The 24,845-nt window shown below is 40.4% G+C and overlaps 1 pseudogene; it reads right to left on the bottom strand.

The window, feature by feature from the left end:
- Positions 1 to 3,441: 3,441 nt before the first annotated feature.
- LOC104087675 (UDP-glycosyltransferase 75C1-like) lies at positions 3,442 to 15,366 on the bottom strand (annotated as a pseudogene).
- Positions 15,367 to 24,845: the final 9,479 nt, after the last annotated feature.

Here is a 24,845-nt window from a genome sequence, read left to right as displayed (position 1 = left end):
TCTCTCACTTCCTCACTGGTGCGTCTGTGCTCCTCCTCACATGACCAAACCACCTAAGCCGCGCTTCCCGCATCTTGTCCTCAACAGGGGCCACACCCACCTTGTCGCGAATAATCTCATTTCTGATCCTATCTAACCTGGTGTGCCCGCACATCCATCTCAACATCCTCATCTCTGCTACCTTCATCTTCTGGACATGAGCGATCTTGACTGGCCAACACTCAGCCCCATACAACCTCGTCGGTCTGACCACCACTCTGTAGAACTTACCTTTAAGTTTCAGTGACACCTTCTTGTCACACAACACCGGAAGCAAGTCTCCATTTTATCCATCCCACCCCAATACGATGTGTGACATCTTCATCGATCTTCACATCCTCCTAAATAACAGACCCAAGGTACTTAAAACTTCCTCTCCTAGGGATGACCTGTGAGTCTAGCCTCACCCCCTTTTCCCTCTTTGAGTCTCGCCACTGAACTTACACTCTAAGTATTCTGTCTTGGTCCTTCTCAACTTGAAACCTTTAGACTCCAGGGTCTGCCTCTATACATCTAATCGGGTGTTCGTACCGTCTCGTGTCTCGTCAATCAATACAATATCATCTGCAAATAGCATGCACCACAACACCTCCCCTTGGATGTGGCGCATCAGTATGTCCATCGCCAGAACAAACAAAAAGGGGTGAGTGCCAACCTCTGATGCAACCCCATCATAACTGGTAAATGGTCCGAGTCCCCACCCACCGTCCTCACTCGAATGTTTGCTTCATCATACATGTCCTTAATCACCCTAACATAGGCAACAAGTACACCTCTAGCCTCCAAATATCTCCACAAAACCTTCCTCGAAACTTTATCGTACGCATTTTCTAAGTCGATCAACACCATATGCAAGTCCTTCTTCCTCTCCCTATATTGCTCCATCAATCTCCTAACAAGGTGGATGGCTTCTATAGTCGAATGCCCCGGCATAAACTCGAACTGGTTCTCGAAAATAGACACACTCCTCCTCAGCCTTAGCTTTACCACTCTCTCCCAGACTTCTATAGTATGGCTAAGCAGCTTGATACCCCGATAGTTATTGCAATTTTGGATATCACCCTTGTTCTTGTATACAGGAATCATTGTGCTCCACTTCCACTCTTCGGGCATCTTCTTTGTTCTAAAAATGACACTAAATAACCCAGTGAGCCACTCCAAACCTGCCTTGCTCGCACTCTTCCAAAACTCCACCGGGATTTCATCCGGTCCGGTCGCTTTTCCCCTGCTAATCTTACGCATAGCCCCCTCAACTTCATCAACTCTAATCTGCCTATAATACCAAAAGTCACAACAACTCTCGGAGAGTTCCAAATCACCCAGTACAATGCTCATGTCCCCCTCCTCGTTCAAGAGACTATGGAAGTAGGTCTGCCACCTCCAACGGATAAGCCCCTCATCCAACAAAACTCTACCTTTTCATCCTTGATGCACTTCACTTGGTCCAAGTCATGAACCTTCATTTCTCGCGCCTTGGATAACCTGAACAACCTCTTATCCCCACCTCGGCCCTCGAGTTCCTCATACAAACGATTAAAAGCAGCAGTCTTGGCCATCGTAACTGCTAGCTTTGCCTCTTTCTTAGCCAACTTATATTGCTCCTTATCCGCCCTCTTCTCCTCCTCGTCTACACTTTGCACTTGCTTCAGATACGCCGCTTTCTTAGTTTCCACTTTTACTTGCACCTTTCCATTCCACCACCAGTCTCCCTTGTGACTACCAGAGTACTTTTTGAGACCCCTAATACCTCTCCTGCGGCTTTCTTAATGCACTGCGCACTCGTGGTCCACATAGCTCTTGCGACCCACCACTCCTCCAAGCCCCCATAGTCAGCAGCTTGACTACCAACTCCTGCGCTTTAGCTTCCGTCAAGGCTCCCCACTTGATCCTATGTTGGCTATACATCGCCCTCTTCCTCCTCTTCCTCTTCTTCCTCGTGATCTCAAGGTCCATGACCATGAGCCTATGAAGGGTCGAGAGGTTCTCACTCAGGATAACCTTGTAATACGTGCAAAGACCTCTATCGTACTTCCTGCAGAGTAAATAATCAATCTGAGTCTCGGCCACCGAACTCCGGAAGGTGACCAAGTGCACCCTCTTCTTGGGAAAACTTGAGTTTGCTATCATCAAATCAAATGCTCTAGCAAAGTCCAGCAAAGACGTTCCTCCTCCGTTTCTATCTCCAAAACCAAAGCCGCCATGCACATTATCATACCCCCCAGATGTCGCTTCAATATGGCCGTTGAAATCTCCTCCTATGAAAAGTTTCTCGGTATACGGGATACCACACACCATCTCATCCAAATCCTCCTGAAAACGCCTCTTACTTCCTCATCCAAGCCTGTTTGGGGTGCATACGCACTGATTATGTTTAAAGTAAAACCTCCAACAACTAGCTTAATAGCTCCAATGTGGCATTCTAAGAGGTAATAGAAAAAAGATACTTATATTTTTGCGTTTCATCGTGCAGATTAACTGTTAACTGATAAAATTGCTGTCATGTGATTAAGGAGGTCATAGGTTCGAACCGTAAAAATAGCCTCTTGCAAAAATGCAGGGTAAGGCTGCGTACAATAAATCCTTGCGGTCCAGACCTTTCCTGGACCCCGTGCATAGCGGGAGCTTTGTGCACCAGGCTGCTGACTTTTTTTTTCATCGTGCAAACTAATAGTTCTTTAATCAAGCAGATATGATAAAACACGTGAACGGACGAGTATATGTAGGAGATGATCTCCGATCATTTACAGTTTGAATAGAAGAAAATGAAGTGTTTTATTTACTGATCACGTGAATAATATCATATAACTAAAATAACATATGTAATGGATTATAAAACCAAATCTCACCAGTATATGAGTTGTGCAACTCACAAACTGGACTATAACTTGTCATTGATCGTTTTGTGCTTTCTCATCTTGGATTTTATTAAGTAAAACTTAAAAGCAGAAACTAAGTAAAATCTTGCACTTGGAAGATAGAGATACCAAGACCACTAAGCTATGTTCATTTTATTACAATAACAACAACAATAATATACCCAGTGTTATCCTACAAGTAAGGTTTGGGGAGGGTAGTACGTATCAAGACCTTACCCTATATTGTACATATAGAGAGGTTGTTTCTGAAAGACACTCGAAAGCGATGATCATTTTATTCTCAATAAATTAAAAGGAAGAAGAGAAGGACCAAAAAAGGAGAGAAAAAAGTTTAATAGATTAAAGACTAAGTTTTAAAGTATATTAATAACCTTTAGCAACCTCATCAATAAAAGCCTTTAAATTCTTGTGTGAAGATCCACCTTCTTTCACGGCTTCTCTAGCCAATTCTTTCAATTTCTTAGCATTCTTTCTTAATTCTTCTCCTTTTTTCCTCCATCCATTACCAATCCAATGCATCTTTTCAATTTATTCAGTTTCCACAACACCATCTTCATTCACATTTACCCTCACTCCACTCTTCCACACATCTTCAATTTGTTTAGCATTTGTCATTTGATCTGTCCATTGAGGAAATGCCACGACCGGCACTCCACAAGCTAAGCTCTCCAGAGCCGAATTCCATCCACAGTGAGAAACAAAGCATCCCAAAGATGGATATTTTAACACTTCAAGTGGTGAACACCACGACACTATTTTTCCTATTTTTTCCAACTCTTCAATACAACAACTTTTTCTCGTCTTCTTTGCCTTTTTCATTTTCTTTTATTACCCATAAAAATGATCTCCCTATATCTATCAACCCTTTTGATATCTCCTTCATTTGGCTAACTGATGGATTCATTAAACTCCCAAATGATATATAAACAACTGATGAATTTGGCTTTGAGTTTAACCATTCCATATAATCATTTGATTTCTCAAAAAGATCAGCACCAAAAGAAGAATCCAAAGGGTTATTTCCATCCAAAAAAGCAGAAGGAATCAATGGTTCAATTCCATAAAACTTGTAATTTTCTATAGCTTTGAGTGCCTCAGGTTCCAATTCATCAAATGTATTCACAAGAATTTTAGGGTTGATTTCAGCATCTAATGTGTCTATTAATTCCTTGAAAGGAGGAAGTGCAATACGAAGACTTCCTTTTGCACTTGAGGGAAGTAAAAATCAACCAACATCTTGAGTTTTCTATTGTGGAAGCCCTGGAAGTTGAATTGACCAATTTGGATCATTGGTGTCACGATCCGAAATTCTCACTTTCGGACTGTGATGGCGCCTTCTATTTCACTTGCTAGGCAAGCCAAAGTTATAATAATATTATTCATTTTTAAAATAATATTTTTTAATTTATTAATAACAAAGAACAAATGCGGAAATGAAGTCTGAAATGTAGTGAATAATCCTTAAAAACAACGGTGTCTAAATACCATCCCAGAATTGGAGTCACAAGTGCACGAGCTTCTAGAATAATACAAATAAAGGTCTGAACAAAATAAAGCTGTCTGAAAACAAACACACAGCTAAAGTAAAGTAGACGGGGACTTCAGAACTGCGAACGTCGTGCAGTTATACCTCAAGTCTCCTCTGAGTAGCTGAAATCCGAGCAAGTCTATGGTACGCCGCTGGGACCAACCCCGAAATCTGCACAAGAAGTGCAGAGTGTAGTATCAGTACAACCGACCCTATATACTGGTAAGTGCTAAGCCTAACTTCGATGAAGTAGTGACGAGGTTAAGGCGGTTCACTTACATTAACCTGTACGCAATATTAGTAACAACAACAAATAATAGAAATAAATGAGGTAACTTATTTATAATAATTGAAGCTAATTCAGCAGTCATAACCAATTATCATTTCCATCAATTCTGTTACAGCGTGCAACCCGCTCTCATAATATATTCCTTTTAATCAAGTCTGCCATATATTTATTTCAATCAAGTATATATAGACTTTTAAATAAGTCTGTTGCGGCATGCAATCCGATCCCCCAATATTGACTTTTAAATAAGTCTATTGTGGCGTGCAATATGATCACTTAATATTGACTTTTAATAAATCTGTTGCGGCATGCAACCCGATCCTTCAATATGGACTTTTAATAAGTCTGTTGCGGTGTGCAACCCGATCCTCCAATATGGACTTTTTAATAAGTCTGTTGCGGCATGCAACCCGATCCTCCAATATGGACTTTTTAATAAGTCTGTTGCGGCGTACAACCCGATCCTCTAATATATTCATTTCAACCAATTCTGTTGTGGCGTGCAACCCCCTCATCCAATATATATATATATATATATATATATATATATATATACATTTACCAATTCAATACAGTTGCAGCGTGAAACTCGCTCCTCCAATATATTCATTTACCCATTCTTATAGAAGCAATTTCTCCAATAAATGCAATATAAAATTATAAGACAACAGGAATACAATAATTATAATTTAATTATGAAACAAACAATGACAAATAGCAAGTTATTATGAAAATCAGAGAGAAAATAGACAGTTTAATATTTAATATGCTAAATGTCAAATAACAATTAAGACACATAATTCAAATAGCATGTAACAATTAATGCAAGAATTCAAGGATTAATATTTGACAAAGAATATGAGAGAAACAATTATTATAATAATTAATTCATGATTTAAAATAATTTATGATTTTTCAAGTAAGTAGGCAAACAATTAATTTGACGACGTATAGACACTCGTCACCTCGCCTATACGTCGTTCACATGCATTTCACATAACAAATAATTTAAGGGTTCTATTCCCTCTAGTCAAGGTTAACCACGACACTTATCTCGCTTTGCAATTTTCAATCAATTACTCAACCACAACTTTTCCTTTTAAATTTGTCTCCAAAAACTTCAAATCTATCCACAAACAATTCGATATACTCAATACGAATCATAGGAATTAATTTCATATGAATTTACTAATTTTCCGGATAAAAATCTAAAATTTATTTAAATATTCGACAGTGGGACCCACGTCTCAAATCCCGAAAAAACTCACAAAATTCGAACACCCGTTCAGCTACGAGTTCAACCATACAAAAATTATCCAATTCCGATATCAAATGGACCTTCAAATCTTAAATTTTCGTTTTTGGAAGATTTTATAAAAATCTGATTTTGTTTCCCTAAATTCACGGATTCATGATGTAAATGAGTATGGAATCATGAAATATAATCAATATAGGATAAGGAACACTTATCCCAAGAATCATACTCTTAATCACCCATCATTACCCAAACTCGAAATTGAATATTAGGGGTTAGAACCTTACCTATTTGATGAAGAACTTGAGGAATTTCTTGTTGGTTTTCAAGGTTTTGACAAGAATTTGATGAACAAGACACTTTATCTACTTCCTCTCTCTAGAACACTTTCACTTCTCTCTAAAATCATCAGATAAATGCCCCAAAATAAACCTCCAAATTAAATTCCGGGCATACGTCTAAGTCTCAAATCACGATACAGACCTACCGGAACTGTCAAAATATTAATCCAGGTCCGTTTGCTCAAAATGTTGATCAAAGTCAACTCAGTTGAGTTTTAAGGCTTTAGTTCACATTTTAATTAATTTTTCACATAAAAATATTCCAGAAAATTCTACGAACTTCGCACGCAAGTCGAGGAGTGACAAATAGTGCTTTTCGAGGTCTTAGAACACAAAATTAGTTATTAGATTTAAAGATGACATTTTGGGTCATCACAATCTCCACCTCTAAAATAAACGTTCGTCCTCGAACGAAGTTAGAAAAAGTACCTGGGCTGGTGAATAAGTGTGGATATTTACTCCATATGTCCGACTCGCACTCCCAGGTAGATGCCTCTACCGACTGACCTCTCCAGTGCACTCGAACTGAAGGATAACTCTTAGACCTCATTGTCGGACGTTCCGGGCTAGAATAGCCACTAACTCCTCCTCGTAAGTCAAATCTTTGTCCAATTGGACTGAGTTGAAATCTAACACATGGGACAGATCACCATGATATTTTTGGAGCATAGACACATGGAACACCGGATGAACTGCTGATAAACTAGGTGGTAATGCAAGCTTGTAGGCTACTTTACCTACCCTTTCAAGAATTTCAAAGGGTCCAATATACCTAGGGCTCAACTTGACCTTCTTTCCGAACCTCATTACACCTTTCATAGGTGAAACCCGGAGTAATATTATTTCTCCAACCATGAATGCAATATCACAAACTTTACGGTCGACATAACTCTTTTTCCTAGACTGAGTTATGCGAAGTCGATCTTGAATAACTTTGACCTTATCCAAGGCATCATGTACCAAATCGGTACCCAAAATCCGAGCCTCTCCCGGTTCAAACCAACCAACTGGCAATCGGCATCGCCTTCCGTATAACGCCTCATATGGTGCCATCTGAATGCTTGACTGGTAGCTATTATTATAAGCAAACTCCGCAAGTGGCAAGAATTGATCCCAAGAAACCCCATAGTCCATAATACAAGTGCGAAGCATATCTTCTAATATCTGAATGGTGCGCTCTGACTGTCCGTATGTCTGTGGATGAAATGCTGTACTCAAATTAACCTGCGTGCCTAACTTACAATGTACAGCTCTCCAGAAGTGTGAGGTAAACTGCGTACCTCAATCTGAAATAATCGACACGGGCACCGTGAAGGCGGGCAATCTCACAAATATAAATTTCAGCTAACCTTTCTAAAGAATAGGTAACTGCCACTGGAATGAAATGTGCTGACTTGGTCAACCTGTCCACAATGACCTAAACTGCATCAAATGTTCTCTGATTCTGTGGGAGTCCAACAACAAAATCCATAGTGATACACTCCCATTTCCATTCAGGAATTTCTAATTTCTGAAGCAAACCACCAGGTCCCTGATGCTCGTACTTAACTTGCTGACAATTCAGACACCGAGCTACATATGCAACTATATCCCTTTTCATTCTCCTCCACCAATAATGTTGCCGCAAATCTTGATACACTTTGGCGGTACCTGGATGAATAGAATACCTAGAACTGTGTGCCTCTTCAAGAATTAATTCATGAAGCCCATCTACATTAGGCACACAAATACGACCCTGCATTCGCAGAACTCCATCTTCCCCCACAGAAACTTGTTTGGCATCACCGTGCCGCACCGTGTACTTAAGGACAAGTAAACGAGGATCATCATACTACCTTTCTCTGATGCGCTCGTATAAAGAAGACGGAGCAACTGTGCAAGCTAGAACCCGACTAGGTTCTGAAATATCTAACCTCACGAATTGATTAGCCAAAGTCTGAACATCTGCAGGTAATGGCCTCTCACTAACCAGAATATACGCAAAACTGCCCATACTCACAACCTTTCTACTCAAAGCATCGGCCACCACATTGGCCTTTCCGGGGTGATACAAATGGTGATATCATAGTCTTTCAACAACCCTAACCATCTTCTCGGCCTCAAATTAAGATCTTCTTATTTGAACAAGTACTGAAGGATACGATGATCGGTAAATACCTCACACGAGACACCGTAGAGGTAATGCCTCCAAATCTTCAGTGCATGAACAATGGCTGCCAGTTCTAAGTCATGAACAGGAAAATGTTTCTCGTGAACTTTCAACTGCCGCGATGCATATGCAATCGCCCTGCTATCTTGCATTAATACTGCACCAAGCCAAATGTGAGATGCATCACAATACACCGTATAAGATCCTGAACTTGTGGGTAATACCAATACTGGTGTTGTAGTCAAAACAGTCTTGAGTTTCTAAAAGCTCAACTCACATTCGTCTGACCATCTAAATAGGGCACCCTTCTGGGTCAATCTGGTCTTAATAGTTATTCATAATCAATTACAGAATCGTCAATTAACTTCATGTTAACAAAAATCTCATTTCAAACCTTCACAATACTAATAACGAGATGCGAGGCATGAAAACCTCATAATTATTTACCTGAATTAACGAGTCACATTTAACGCCACCTGGGCGGGCACCTACCTCGTAGGTTACAACTCAATATTACAACACGAATTTGGTAAGTATGCACAGAGAATTTCATACAAAAAATTTCAAATAAGCCTAGCAGGCATGGCTCCCTATTAGTACTATAGTACAAATTTAATTTCACAAGGGAGAATTTAAACACAAGAATTTTTATCACAAGGATCTCGTCCTTGTATAACTTCCACCGCAGCTCATAACCCGGTTTAAACATATCAATTTATTTTAAAATGTGAGGACCTCAGCCTCAGTTCTGAATCATAATTAATATGCACATTTTGCCAATCGAAACTTTCCATTTTCTCTTTTTAAATAACTTTCGTTAAACAAAATCACAACACATAATAAACCCCATACTGGTAGGGCATATAATTCACAATTTGTAATTAATTATCCGTAAATTACATCAAAACTTACCGAAATATGTAACAGAAAGCCACTTTTAGCCTCACAGCTCTTATTAGAGGCCAACATGGAATGATAGGCGTAACTATCTCCATAAAACCTCCCAACAGGAGTAAACACATAAGTAGATTATAGAATTATGAGGCTCACTCATAAGTGGAGCACAATAGGAGGACTCGTCTTGATACTCAGAACTGAATCAAGTTAAGAAAATTATTCCTTTATTTTAAATCTAGGTCGTACCTATAACAACACCATCTGATGTAACGACCTCCGCCATTCCATAAAACAAATATAACAACGGCTGGGTCTCCACCTCTAGGACGCCTTCTACCCGCCTGTCCTCCACCCCTAACTGGTCGTGTGGGTGGTGTAGTAACTGTAATGGGGCACGTAGCCTGAGTGCTTTGATAAAATATGCCTCTCCCAAGTTTGGGACAATTGTTTTTTTTCATGATGTGCCTAGTATCACCGTATTCATAACAACCCATTTGCGGGTTTGGCTGCTCATATTGAGTCTGTGCCAGATAACTGGAATAATCATTGTAGGTACTCATGTCGGTGGTGCATTAAAAGAACTTACTGGAGCACCCCGAGTAATCTGATGTGCGGACTAGGTTGGCTGACTGCCCGAGCTCCCACCATAATGATTTATACTTTCAGAGTAGAATCCACTGAATCCCCCAGAACCTCGAAACGTCTTGGTATCCTTAATTTCCTTTTTCCTCATCCCGAACATGTTCTAATATCTTGGCAATTTCTACCACTAGCGGAAATGAAGTATCAGCCTGTAGCTCCCAAGTCGTACAAAATTTTACGATTATAATTGAGTCCTTTAATAAGTCTGTGGACTCGCTTTCTGGCTGTAGGAAGAAAAGTAGGAATACGACGGGCTACCTAATTGAACCTGATAGCATATTATGACACCGTCAGGGTAGCCTGACGCAACCGTTCAAAACCTATGTGCCACACATTACGAAGATTCCGGGAACAAACTCTTTCAAAAGCATTTCTAAGAACTGAGCCAAGTCGGCAGTGTTGCATTGACTGGTCTGCCCTCTTCATAGGCTTGCCACATACACTTTTGGAGAATTATCTCTCCCAAGGCCAATTTATTCTTTTGTTATGCTGACTCAACGCTGTTGAGCTGACCCATTTTTTAACACCTATATTTATACACAACGACCACAAAGGTAGAGCTCCATACAGACAAATCTTGGTCCAAAATCTCGTCAACCACTGTATTTCCTCTGAAGCACCCCAAAATCCGCAACCATAACGTCCACGCTGAGTAGACTTTCTAAAAATTAAAGTTATTTCTCTAACTCCTTTGGTACTGAAGTATATGATTATTAAGTAGGCGGACATACCGCAAGTCCCAACCTTATCCTCTACAAAATCTCAGGTCTTAAACATGTATAAATTTTGGAGAACCTTTCAGTACCATATATATACATTTCAGGCCAAAACTGATATAACACATGACCCCGTAATCCATCCATTGATAGTGGACTCCCCCACTCGACGCGATGTCATAGTTCACCACGTCCGATGATCCACTATATTAACCTTCACAGCTCGTATAAATCAACCATATGCCAAGGTCCGCCGCACCCCTCACATGATTCACTGGTTGATCTCTCAATACGTCCGCATCTTCAGTTGGAACCACACGTTGAGGCAATGTTGAGCATCTCTGGCTCTTTCGTAGTCCATCTGCGGCATCACGAACCGTCGACGCACAAGTGATACTGAGTGTGCAATATCATACACGAGTGGATACAAAGGAATATGAGATATATGTTTCAAGATAAATCAATGCCGCACGATCAGGAATGAAGGAAGTAGAATTATTCCTAAACTTTGTAGCCTCTGGAAGATAAGTACAAATGTCTTCGTACCGATCCTTCAGACTCTATTAAGCTTGATCATGACTCGTGAGACCTATGTAACCTAGTGCTCTGATACCAACTGTCACGATCCGAAATTTCCACCTTCGGACCGTGATGGCACCTAACATTTCATTTTCTAGGCAAACCAACGTTAGAATAATATTATCCATTTTTAAAATAATATTTTTTAATTTATTAATAACAAAGAACAATTGCGGAAGTGAAGTCTGAAATGTAGTGAATAATCCTTAAAAATAACGGTGTCTAAATACCATCCCAGAATTGTTGTCACAAGTGCACGAGCTTCTAGAATAATACAAATAAAGGTCTGAACAAAATAAAGTTGTCTAGAAACAAACACACAGCTAAAGTAGAGTAGACGGGGACTTCAGAACTGCGAACATCGTGTAGTTATACCTCAAGTCTCCTCTGAGTAGCTGAAATCCGAGGAAGTCTATGGTACGCCACTGGGACCAACTCCGAAATCTGCAAAAGAAGTGCAGAGTGTAGTATCAGTACAACCGACCCCATGTACTAGTAAGTGCTGAGCCTAACCTCGACGAAGTAGTGACGAGGCTAAGGCGGTTCACTTACATTAACCTGTACGCAATATTAGTAACAACAACAAATAATAGAAATAAATCAGGTAACTCATTTATAATAATTGAAGCCAATTCAGCAGTCATAACCAACTATCATTTTCATCAATTCTGTTGCAGTGTACAATCCGCTCTCATAATATATTCACATTCAATTCTGTTACAACGTGCAACCCGCTCTCCCAATATATTCATTTTAATCAGGTCTGTCATATATTTATTTCAATCAAGTATATATAGACTTTTAAATAAGTCTGTTGCAGCATGCAATCTGATCCCCCAATATTGACTTTTAAATAAGTCTATTGCGGCATGCAATCCGATCCCCCAATATTGACTTTTAAATAAGTCTATTGCGGCGTGCAATCCGATCCCCCAATATTGAATTTTAATAAGTCTGTTGCGGCGCGCAACTCGATCCTCCAATATGAACTTTTAATAAGTCTGTTGCGGCGTGCAACCCGATCCTCCAATATGGACTTTTTAATAAGTCTGTTGCGTGCAACCCGATCCTCCAATATATTCATTTTGATCAATTCTGTTGCGGCGTGCAACCCGCTCCTCCAATATATATATACATTTACCAATTCAATGTTGTTGCGGCGTGCAACCCGCTCCTCCAATATATTCATTTATCAATTCTTATAGAAGAAATTTTTCCAATAAATACAATAATTAATATAAAATTATAAGACAACAAGCATACAATAATTATGATTTAATTATAAAACAAACAATGACAAATAGCAAGTTATTATGAAAATCATAGAGAAAATAGGCAGTTTAATATTTAATATGCTAAATATCAAATAACAATTAAGACACATAATTCAAATAGCATGTAACAATTAATGCAAGAATTCAAGGATTAATATTTGACAAAGAATAGGAGAGAAACAATTATTATAATAATTAATTCATGATTTAAAATAATTTATAATGTTTCAAGTAAGTTGGCAAAAAATTAATTTGACGGCGTATAGACACTCGTCACCTCACCTATATGTCGTTCACATGCATTTCACATAACAAATAATTTAAGGGTTCTATTCCCTATAGTCAAGGTTAACCACGACACTTACCTTGCTTTGCAATTTCCAATCAATTACTCGACCACAGCTTTTTCTTTTAAATTTGTCTCCAAAAGCTTCAAATCTATTCACAAATAATTCGATATACTCAATACGAATCATAGGAATTAATTTCATATAGAATTTACTAATTTTCCGAATAAAAATCCGAAATTCATTTAAATATTTGACAGTGGAACCCACATCTCAAATCCCGGAAAGAATCGCGAAATCTGAACACTCATTCCGCTACGAGTTCAACCATACAAAAATTATCCAATTCTGATATCAAATGGACCTTCAAATCTTAAATTTTCGCTTTTGGAAGATTTTATAAAAATCTGATTTTTCTTCCCTGAATTCACGGATTCATGATGTAAATGAGTATGGAAATATGAAATATAATCAATATAGGATAAGGAACACTTACCCCAAGAATGATACTCTTAATCACCCATCATTACCAAAACTCGAAATTGAATATTAGGGGTTAGAACCTTACCTCTTTGATGAAGAACTTGAGGGTTTTCAAGGCTTTGACAAGACTTGATGAACAAGACACTTTATCTACTTCCTCTCTCTTTTCACTTCTCTCTAAAATCATCAGATAAATACCCCAAAATAAACCCCAAAGCATATTTATCAAAATAGGGTCGGGTTATGAAAATAGAAAAATTATCCCTCCGAAAACAGGTATGCGGTCGCACAATGGACCGCACAATTGGTGTGCGGGTCGCAAAATGATCACACAAATCGGTGCCCAAAACTGGGCTATTCTGGACCATTTTGCGACTAGTTTGCGGTTGCATAACCATTTTACGATCGCATAATGGTCGCAAAATTACATTCTGTCAGCCTTTGGTAATTTGGTCATAACTTATTGTAGGAATGTCCAAATGAGGAACGGTTTGAAGAGTTAGAAACTAGACTCAAAGATCTTGGATTTGATAGGTAATACACTATATAAAACTTCATATCAAGAGAGGTATGCTCGTTTGAAGTTAGGTCTTGCGCGAACTCACTTGAAACCTTAGTCTATTATGAAATTTCCAACTTCTACATTCGATACCGAAACCTATCGAATCAAGTCCGATTGACCTCAAATTGATTGCACACAAGTCATAAATGACATAACGGAGGTATAAACATTTTCGAAACTAGATTCCGACCTAAAAAAGTCAACCCCGTGGTCAAACTTGGAAATCTTTAGCCTTTAAATTATTAGTTTCTGTTAAATGGTCATAACTTGAGTTAGGGACCTCCACATTAAATTCTGGGCATACATCCAAGTTCCAAATCACGATACGGACCTACTGAAACTGTTAAAATACTGATCTGGGTCTGTTTGCTTAAAATATTGACCAAAGTCAACTCAATTGAGTTTTAAGGCTCTAGTTCATATTTTAATCAATTTTTCACATAAACATATTCTGGAAAATTTTACGAACTTTGCACGCAAGTCGAGGACTGACAAATAGTGATTTTCGAGGTTTTAGAACACAAAATTAATTATTAGATTTAAAGATGACATTTTGGGTCATCACAATTGAATTCATTAGCAATAGATTTTTCATAACCATGAAAGTTGAAGTAATATATATCCAATATTGTAGCTGGTTGACTCCAAAGAAGAGCAGAAGGGATGTTAACTTCACGTGCGACCTGTTGAGACATAATATAATTAAATAATTAAAATTGAGTTTTCTCTAATAACTTCAACATGATATTAGAGCAGGTAAGACGTCCAATCTTGAGTTCAAATCTCCACATGTTTGGTCCAAGAAAAAGAATTAGGCTCAAACGCGAGAAGGCGTGTCGTGACGTAATATACAACAACAAACTCAGTATAATCCACAAAGTAGGGTATAGGGAGGGTATACACAGACTTTTATCCCTACCTTGTGAAAGATGTTTTTAAAAAAAAGGGCAGCCCAGTGCACTAAGCTCCCGCTATGTGCGTGTCTGGGGAAGGGCCGGACCACAAGGGTCTAGTGTATGCAGCCTTACCTATATTTCTGCAAGAGGCTGTTTCCACAGCTCGAACCCGTGATCTCCTGGTCACATGGCAGCAACTTTACCAGTTACGCCAAGGCTCCTCTTTAACAAAATAAAAAGTATAATATCTTATATAATTGAATAATTAAAAGTATATTATCTCTAATAATTTAAATGGTCACATGGAGTAAAGAAGGCAAGTTATAGGACGACCCTTTTCAGAGCAAGTGAGAATAATATTTTTCACAGTTTCACTTCCACATTTACGAAGTTGTGACATGTAAAACACAGGGTCTTTTGAATGATCAAAACCATCATTAAATCCATGAGAAAATGGAACAAAATTCAACCCCTTTGGAGCATTAACAATGGATTTTTCATCCATACGGTTTTGGGCGTAAATGCTTGTTGAAAATGTCACTTCTATGCCCATTTTGACAAGATTCTGGCAAATTGTAGTGCTGGATTAATATGTCCTTGTGCTGGAAATGTTGTTAAAATGATATGAGGCTGCACCATATTTTCTTTGCCTAGTTAATAAAACACTTGCTTTAGCACTTGTATTTGTTTTTATATAATAGAGGGAGAAGAAATATACTTTCTTGGTTAGTATTGCAGTGGATATTTGATTTGCTCAAGAAATATATAACACATTTATATACAAGGAGTTGTAAAGAGTAAAGACTACTGTAGGTGGATGCTGGAGGTTGGCACATTTTTATATGGAATGGGGAGTGCAACTACCTTTTGTGTAATAAATGACAAATAATGGACCTTACTCTTGTTTAAAATTGACAATTTTTGAAAGCAAGATATCTTATTTTATTTTGGAATAGGAAATGTAAAATTTAGATGTATGTAAGATATAATTTTGAACACATTTGCTAATTTAGTCGGAATCCTACACTAGTGTCACAGGGCTAAATTGGGTCAATTTTTCGCACCTAACTTGACATTGCGAGGCAGTAACCTGACGCTCAAGTTACTCAGCCTTTCCAACACTTAGTCAACTTTTTATCAAATTTGGCTTCCCACAAGATTCGGCAACAATATAAAGAGAACACAATCAGTTACGGAGAAAACCCAACCTTTGTATTAATCACAAAATATACAAAGGACCTCTCTTTGCCATGAACTCAATCCGTTCACAGCCTACTTCGTCCGGCCAAAATCACAAATAGATCTTGTCACACTAAGACCTGCCAATGTTTCAGCCTTAGCCCACTTTCGGAAATACTTAGAAACCCTCACGTTTCCCTCTTGGTTCCCGCATTGCTATGAACACAAGTCGTTCATAGCTATTAATACTTGCCTACGCCCAGCCTTAGCCCACTTTTGAAAACACTTAGAAACCCTCACGTCTCTCTCTTGTTTTCCCACTTTGCAAAGATCACAAGTCGATCTTTGCTCACTAAGGCCTACCCAAAGCCTAGCCTTAGCCCCCATTTTGAAACACTTAAAAAGAATCACCTTCCTAACTTGTTTCCGTTTCTTTGCTATGAACACAAGTCGTTCATAGCCCACTTAGTCAAGATCACAAGCTGATCTTGACATACTAAGACCTGCCCATGCCCAGCCTTAGTACCACTTCGTCTTCGTCTTGGAGACCCTCTTCTTCAGTTGAAGACCCTCTCCTTATGCTCAAGACTTAGCCTTGGTTCTCTCTTTCAAGACCACTCTCAGCCTTGATCTAAGACTATCTTAGTCTTGATGCCTTTCTTCACGAAATGCCCCCACATATATAGATATAGGGGCTGTCACTGGAAGATTTGAAGGGACAATTTATAAAGGAGAAATTTCATCATTGTGCTTTGCCCAGTCAAAGCACTAATAAGCACTTAACCATTTAATGGGGCACTTACCCACGAAATGGCCATCTCAAGCACTTACTCTATTTTGTGGAGCACTCAGACATTTGTATGGAGCTCTTAGCTCTCTGGTGGAGCACTGGTCCCACCTCCCACTGAATCAAACCTTAGACACATCATTGCTAAATCTGATCATATCTTGTAGTTGACATCCCCCAACTACATAGGCCATTATCTTACACTAAATTATATTAGCTACAAGCACTAAACAGACATGGATACAAGTCATTACAAAAATACAATGGCCCACTGCTTTGGCATGTGCTTTTCATGTGCCCTTTTTTTTGGTCAGCTATTGCACGCCCCAAGTCAGGCATTGCGCCCAGCCTTGGCAGATTCTGACATTGCTCCATACCAATGTCTTGTCCACAACCTGATGTCCATGATTTTACCGCACACGTCCGACCCCTGTCGGCCACACATTGCCTTAGCCGTATTTCTGCCTTATCTTTGTCAACACTTGTTTCATCTGTGCCATTGCTTGTCTTTTTTCTCACATAGATTTGCCTTAGCTATTGAAACCATTTGCCATCATTCCTTGCCCCCATAATTTAGCTTAGCTTGTACTTGGCGCTCCCATAACTTGAATTGCCCGTACCTTTGTCTTTGGCGCGCATGCCGCTTCATGCCGCCCAAACTTGCCCGCACTGCCTTTCAAGCCTTTGCCAAGCCCGTCTTTCCTGTCTCAAGACCTTGGCCAATACTTGTTCACATGACAATATTTCTCGTCCATTGTCCCGCATGATCGTTTTACTCCCGCATAGGCCAACGGCAAGGCCATCATGCCCCAATTCTTGCCACAGCCGCGCCATCCGATTGTCAAAGAATCAGGCCCTAACAAATCAACCGCACCCTTTGAAATCGACGTCCTCGTCGAGCCGACTTAATGGATCTGCCCCAAGGATTTGTTGATAGACAACGCCCCTGTTGCTCTATTCCACAAGAGAGTTTCCTGTGCTTTAACACATTTTGCTCCCACAAATACTGTTCCACCATTGGCGCAGTTCAGCATTTTTTCCACAAGCCATGTTCTCAAACAACAATATTTTGTCTGCTACTGATCGTCTTACCACTGCCATGAATCTTTCTATGCTCAGATACTCGTCTATCAAAGCAGTTCAGCTAAGCTCTGATATCAGTTTATCAGAGCACTTCCGCTTCACTCTGATACTAGTTGTATCAGAGTACTTTCGTCTCAGCTCTGATACCAGTTGTCACAAGGCCAAATTGGGTCAATTGTTCGCACCTAACTTGACACTGCATGGCAGCAACCTGACGCTCAAGTTACTTAGCCTTTCCAACACTTAGCCAACTTTTTATCAAGTTTAGCTTCCCATAAGATTCGGCAGCAACATAAAGAGAATACAATCAGTTACGGGAAAAACCCAACCTTTGTATTAATCACAAAATATACAAAGGACCTCTCTTTGCCATGAACTCAATCAGTTCATATCCCACTTCGTCCGGCCAAGATCACAAATAGATCTTGTCACACTAAGACCTGCCAACGCTCCAACCTTAGCCCACTTTCGGAAATACTTAGAAACACTCACGTTTCCCTCTTGGTTCCCACGTTGCTATGAACACAAGTCGTTCATAGCTATTAATACTTTCCTACGCCCAGCCTTAGCCCACTTTTGAAAACACTTAGAAACCCTCACGTTTCTATCTTATTTTCCCACTTTGCAAAGATCACAAGTCGATCATTGCTCACTAAGACCTGCCCAAAGCCTAGCCTTAGCCCCCAATTTGAAACACTTAGAAAGAATCACCTTCCTAACTTGTTTTCGTTTCTTTGCTATGAACACAAGTCGTTCATATCCCACTTAGTCAAGATCATAAGCCGATCTTGACACACTAAGACCTGCCCATGCCCAACCTTAGTACCACTTCGTCTTCGTCTTGGAGACCCTCTTTTTCATTTGAAGACCCTCTCTTTCTACTCAAGACTTAGCCTTGATTCTCTCTTTTAAGAAGACTCTCAGCCTTGATTTAAGACTTTGTCTTGATGCCTTTCTTCACGAAATGCCCCCATATATATATAGATATAGGGGCTGTCACTGACTGATTTGAAGGGACAATTTACAAAGGGGAAATTCCGTCATTATGCTTTGCCCAGTCAAAGCACTAATAAGAACTTAACCATTTAATGAGACACTTACCCACGAAATGGACCTCTACAACACCTACTCTATTTTGTGGAGCACTCAGACATTTGGATGGAGCACTTAGCTCTTTGGTGGAGCACTTAGCCCTCTGGTAAAGCACTGGTCCCACCTCCCACTGAACCAAACCTTATACATAGCATTGCTAAATCTGATCCTATCTTGTAGTTGACATCCCCCAACTACATAGGCTATTATCTTATACTAAATGATATTAGCTACAAGCACTAAACAGATATGGATACAAGTCATTACAAAAATACAACGGCCCACTGCTTTGGCATGTGCTTTTCATGTGCCCTTTTTCTTGGTCAGCTATTGCATGCCCCAAGTTAGGCATTGCGCCCAGCCTTGGCAGATTTTGACATTGCTCCATACCAATGTCTTATCTGCAACCTGCTGTCCATGATTTTACCGCACACGCCCGACCCCTGTCGGCCGCACATTGCCTTAGCCGTATTTCTGCCTTGTCTTTGTCAACACTTGTTTCATCCGTGCCATTGCTTGTCTTTTTTCTCAAATAGCTTTGCCTTAGCTATTGAAACCCTTTGCCATTATTCCTTGCCCCCATGATTTAGCTTAGCTTGTACTTGGCGCTCCCACAACTTGAATTGCCCGTACCTTTGTCTTTGAAGCGCATACCGCTTCATGCCGCCCAAACTGGTCCGTAGTGCCTTTCAAGCCTTTGCCAAGCCCGTCTTGCCTGTCTCAAGACCTTGGCCATTACTTATTCACATGATAATCTTTCTCGTCCATTGTCCCGCATGATCATTTTTCTCCCGCATAGGCCAACGACAAGGCCATCATGCCCCAATCCTTACCACAGCCGCGCCATGTCCGATTGTCAAAGAATCAGGCCCTAACAAATCACCCGCACCCTTTGAAATCGACGTCCTCGTCGAGCCTACTTAATGGATCTGCCACAAGGAGTTGTTGACAGACAACTCCCCTGTTGCTCCATTCCACAAGAGAGTTTCCCGAGCTTTGACACTTCTTGCTCCCAAGAACTGTTCAACCCTTGGCGTAGTTCAGCATTTTTGCCACAAGCCATGTTCTCAAACAACAACATTTCGTCTGCTATTTTTCGTCTTACCACTGCCATGAATCTTGCTGTGCTCAGATACTCGTCTATCAAAGCGGTTCTGCTGAACTCTGATATCAGTTTATCAGAGCACTTCCGATTCACTCTGATACTAGTTGTATCACAGTACTTCCGTCTCAGCTCTGATACCAGTTGTCACAGGGCCAAATTGGGTCAATATTGCGCACCTAACTTGACACTGCACGGCAGCAACCTGACGCTCAAGTTACACAGCCTTTCTAACACTGAGCCAACTTTTTATCAAGTTTGGATTCCCACAAGATTCGGCAGCAACATAAAGAGAACACAATCAGTTATGGGAAAGACCCAACCTTTGTATTAATCATAAAATATACAAAGGACCTCTCTTTGCCATGAACTCAATCCGTTCATAGCCCACTTCGTCCGGCCAAGATCACAAATAGATCTTGTCACACTATGACCTGCCAACGCTCCAACCTTAGCCCACTTTCCGAAACACCTAGAAACCCTCACGTTTCCCTCTAGGTTCCCGCTTTGATATGAACATAAGTCGTTCATAGCTACTAAGATCTGCCTAATCCCAGCCTTAGCCCACTTTTGAAAACACTTAGAAACCCTCACGTTTCTACCTTGTTTTCCCACTTTGCAAAGATCACAAGTCGATCTTTGCTCACTAAGACATGCCCAAAGCCTAGCCTTAGCCCCCATTTTGAAACACTTAGAAAGAATCACCTTCCTAACTTGTTTCCATTTCTTTGCTATGAACACAAGTCGTTCATAGCCCACTTAGTCAAGATCACAAGCTGATCTTGACACACTAAGACCTGCCCATGCCCAGCCTTAGTACCATTTCGTCTTCGTCTTGGAGACCCTCTCCTTCTGCTCAAGACATTGCCTTGATTCTCTCTTTCAAGACCACTCTCAGCCTTGATCTAAGACTATCTTAGTCTTGATGCCTTTCTTCACAAAATGCCTCTATATATATATAGATATAGGGGCTGTCACTGATAGATTTGAAGGGACAATTTACAAAGGGGCAATTCCGTCATTGTGCTTTACTTAGTCAAAGCACTAATAAGCACTTAACCATTTAATGGGGCACTTACCCACGAAATGGCCCTCTCCAGCACTTACTCTGTTTTGTGGAGCACTCAGACATTTGGATGGAGCACTTAGCTCTCTGGTGGAGCACTTAGCCCTCTGGTGGAGCACTGGTCCCACCTCCCACTGAACCAAACCTTATACATAACATTGCTAAATCTGATCCTATTTTGTAGTTGACATCCCCCAACTACATAGGCCATTATCTTACACGAAATGAAATTAGCTACAAGCACTAAACAGACATGGATATAAGTCATTACAAAAATATAACGGCCCACTGCTTTGGCATGTGCTTTTCATGTGCCCTTTTTCTTGGTCAGCTATTTCACGCCCCAAGTCAGGCATTGCGCCCAGCCTTGGCAGATTCTGACATTGCTCCATACCAATGTCTTGTCCGCAACCTGCTGTCCATGATTTTACCGCACACGCCCGACCCTTGTCGGCCGCACATTGCCTTAGCCGTATTTCTGCCTTGTCTTTGTCAACACTTGTTTCATCCGTGCCATTGCTTGTCTTTTTTCTCACATAGCTTTGCCTTAGCTATTGAAACCCTTTGCCATCATTCCTTGCCCCCATGATTTAGCTTAGCTTGTACTTGGCGCTCTCACAACTTGAATTGCCCGTACCTTTGCCTTTTACGCGCATACCGCTTCATGCCGCCCAAACTGGCCCGCAGTGCCTTTCAAGCCTTTGCCAAGCCCGTCTTGCCTGTCTCAAGACCTTGGCCAATACTTGTTCACATGATAATGTTTCTCGTCCATTGTCCCGCATGATCATTTTTCTCCCGCATAGGCCAACGACAAGGCCATCATGCCCCAATCCTTACCACAGCCGCGTCATGTCCGATTGTCAAAGAATCAGGCCCTAACAAATCACCCGCACTCTTTGAAATCGACGTCTTCATCACGCCTACTTAATGGATTTGCCACAAGGAGTTGTTGACAGACAACTTCCCTGTTGCTCCATTCTACAAGAGAGTTTCCCGAGCTTTGACACTTCTTGCTCCCAAGAACTGTTCCATCCTTGGCGTAGTTCAGCATTTTTGCCACAAGCCATGTTCTCAAACAACAACATTTCATCTGCTATTGATCGTCTTACCACTGCCATGAATCTTGCTCTGCTCTGATACTCGTCTATCACAGCGGTTCTGCTGAACTCTGATATCAGTTTATCAGAGCACTTCCGATTCACTCTGATACTAGTTGTATCAGAGTACTTCCGTCTCATCTCTGATACCAGTTGTCACAGGGCCATATTGGGTCAATATTGCGCACCTAACTTGAAACTGCATAGCGGCAACCTGACGCTCAAGTTACACAGCCTTTCTAACACTTAGCCAACTTTTTATCAAGTTTGGATTCCCACAAGATTCAGCAGCAACATAAAGAGAACATAATCAGTTACGGGAAAAACCCAACCTTTGTATTAATCAAAAAATATACAAAGGACCTCTCTTTGCCATGAACTCAATCCGTTCATAGCCCACTTCGTCCGGCCAAGATCACAAATAGATCTTGTCACACTATGACCTGCCAACGCTCCAGCCTTAGCCCACTTTCCGAAACACCTAGAAACCCTCACGTTTCCCTCTAGGTTCCCGCTTTGATATGAACACAAGTCATTCATAGCTACTAAGACCTGCCTAATCCCAGACTTAGCCCACTTTTGAAAACACTTAGAAACCCTCACGTTTCTACCTTGTTTTCCCACTTTGCAAAGATCATAAGTCGATCATTGCTCACTAAGACCTGCCCAAAGCCTAGCCTTAGCCCCCATTTTGAAACACTTAGAAAGAATCACCTTCCTAACTTGTTTCCGTTTCTTTGCTATGAACACAAGTCGTTCATAGCCCACTTAGTCAAGATCACAAGCTGATCTTGACACACTAAGACCTGCCCATGCCCAGCCTTAGTACCATTTCGTCTTCGTCTTGGAGACCCTTTTCTTTATTTGAAGACCCTCTCCTTCTGCTCAAGACTATGCCTTGATTCTCTCTTTCAAGACGACTCTCAGCCTTGATCTAAGACTATCTTAGTCTTGATGCCTTTTTTCACAAAATGCCTCTATATATATATATATATATAGATATAGGGTCTGTCACTGACAGATTTGAAGGGACAATTTACAAAGGGGCAATTCCGTTATTGTGCTTTACTTAGTCAAAGCACTAATAAGCACTTAACCATTTAATGGGTCTCTTACTCACGAAATGGCCCTCTCTAGCACTTACTTTATTTTGTGGAGCACTCAGACATTTGGATGGAGCAATTAGCTCTCTGGTGGAGCATTAGCCCTCTGGTGGAGCACTGGTCCCACCTCCCACTAAACCAAACCTTATACATAGCATTGCTAAATCTGATCCTATCTTGTAGTTGACATCCCCCAACTACACAGGCCATTATCTTACACGAAATGAAATTAGCTACAAGCACTAAACAGACATGGATATAAATCATTACAAAAATACAACGGCCCACTGCTTTGGCATGTGCTCTTCATGTGCCCTTTTTCTTGGTCTGCTATTGCACGCCCCAAGGCTGGCATTGCGCCCAGCCTTGGCTGATTCTGATATTGCTCCGCACCAATATCTTGTCCGCAACCTACTGTCCATGATTTTACCGCACACGCCTGATGCCTGTCGGCCGCACATTGCCTTAGCCGCATTTCTACCTTGTCTTTGTCAACACTTGTTTCATCTGTGCCATTGCTTGTCTTTTCTCTCACATAGCTTTTCCTTAGCTATTGAAACCTTTTCCATCATTCTGTGCTCCCATGATTTAGCTTATCTTGTACTTGGCGCTCCCACAACTTGAATTTCCCGTACCTTTATCTTTGACGCGCATGCCGCTTCATGCCGCCCAAACTTACCCGCACTACCTTTCAAGCCTTTGCCAAACCCATCTTGCCTGTCTCAAGACCTTGGCCAATACTTGTTCACATGACAATGTTTCTCGTCCATTGTCCTGCATGATCGTTTTGCTCCCGCATAGGCCAACGGCAAGGACATCACGCCCCAATCCTTGCCACAGTCGCACCACGTCCGATTGTCAAAAAATCAGGCCCTAACAACTAGCTAGATGTTGATTTATAAATTGTTACAAGAACCAATTTGGTTGCGACTTTAGAATTTTAGTTCAATAGTGGACGTTGATGTATTCCTAAATTTTCATCCATGTTCAACTTCATCTTAAATATACACAAATTTAACTCTACTCTTTCACTTACCTTGCCTATTCACTTACAAAAATATCTTAAAACTAAGTCAAACAATACTTTTATGAAACAAATCCAAGCTCTTCGACAAAATCCTTGAGAATTTTCTTGTCTAGATTTCGTAGCCATTCTCAAATATTTTGGCCAAGTTACACCTTTGGCCCGTCATCAAATATAATTATATTTATTAGTTAAATATAAAAAAAAAATATACAATAATTATATACAACATATATTTTTTTTGTAACAATGTAAATATTACCATTAACAATAAACTCCAATACACCTATAGAGCACCTAATTCCCATAGCCACATTCCTTGGAGGGTACTATGTAATGTAGGCCTCCAACAAAGCTAATTATACAAGAAGTTTCTGAAGTAATCCCCTACAACATTGTGCTCTCTTAGACATCCTAACTTGTTCTATTCTATCTAAAAACTCATTCTTGATATGTACTACTACCATGTCTATATTTACAGTGTATCCCCTAAACAATT

Source organism: Nicotiana tomentosiformis, chromosome 12 (genome assembly GCF_000390325.3).
Source record: "Nicotiana tomentosiformis chromosome 12, ASM39032v3, whole genome shotgun sequence".
Taxonomy (NCBI): Eukaryota; Viridiplantae; Streptophyta; class Magnoliopsida; order Solanales; family Solanaceae; genus Nicotiana; species Nicotiana tomentosiformis.
The sequence above is the reverse complement of the archived record's forward strand: the minus strand, read 5'-3'. Positions and strand labels throughout refer to the sequence as shown.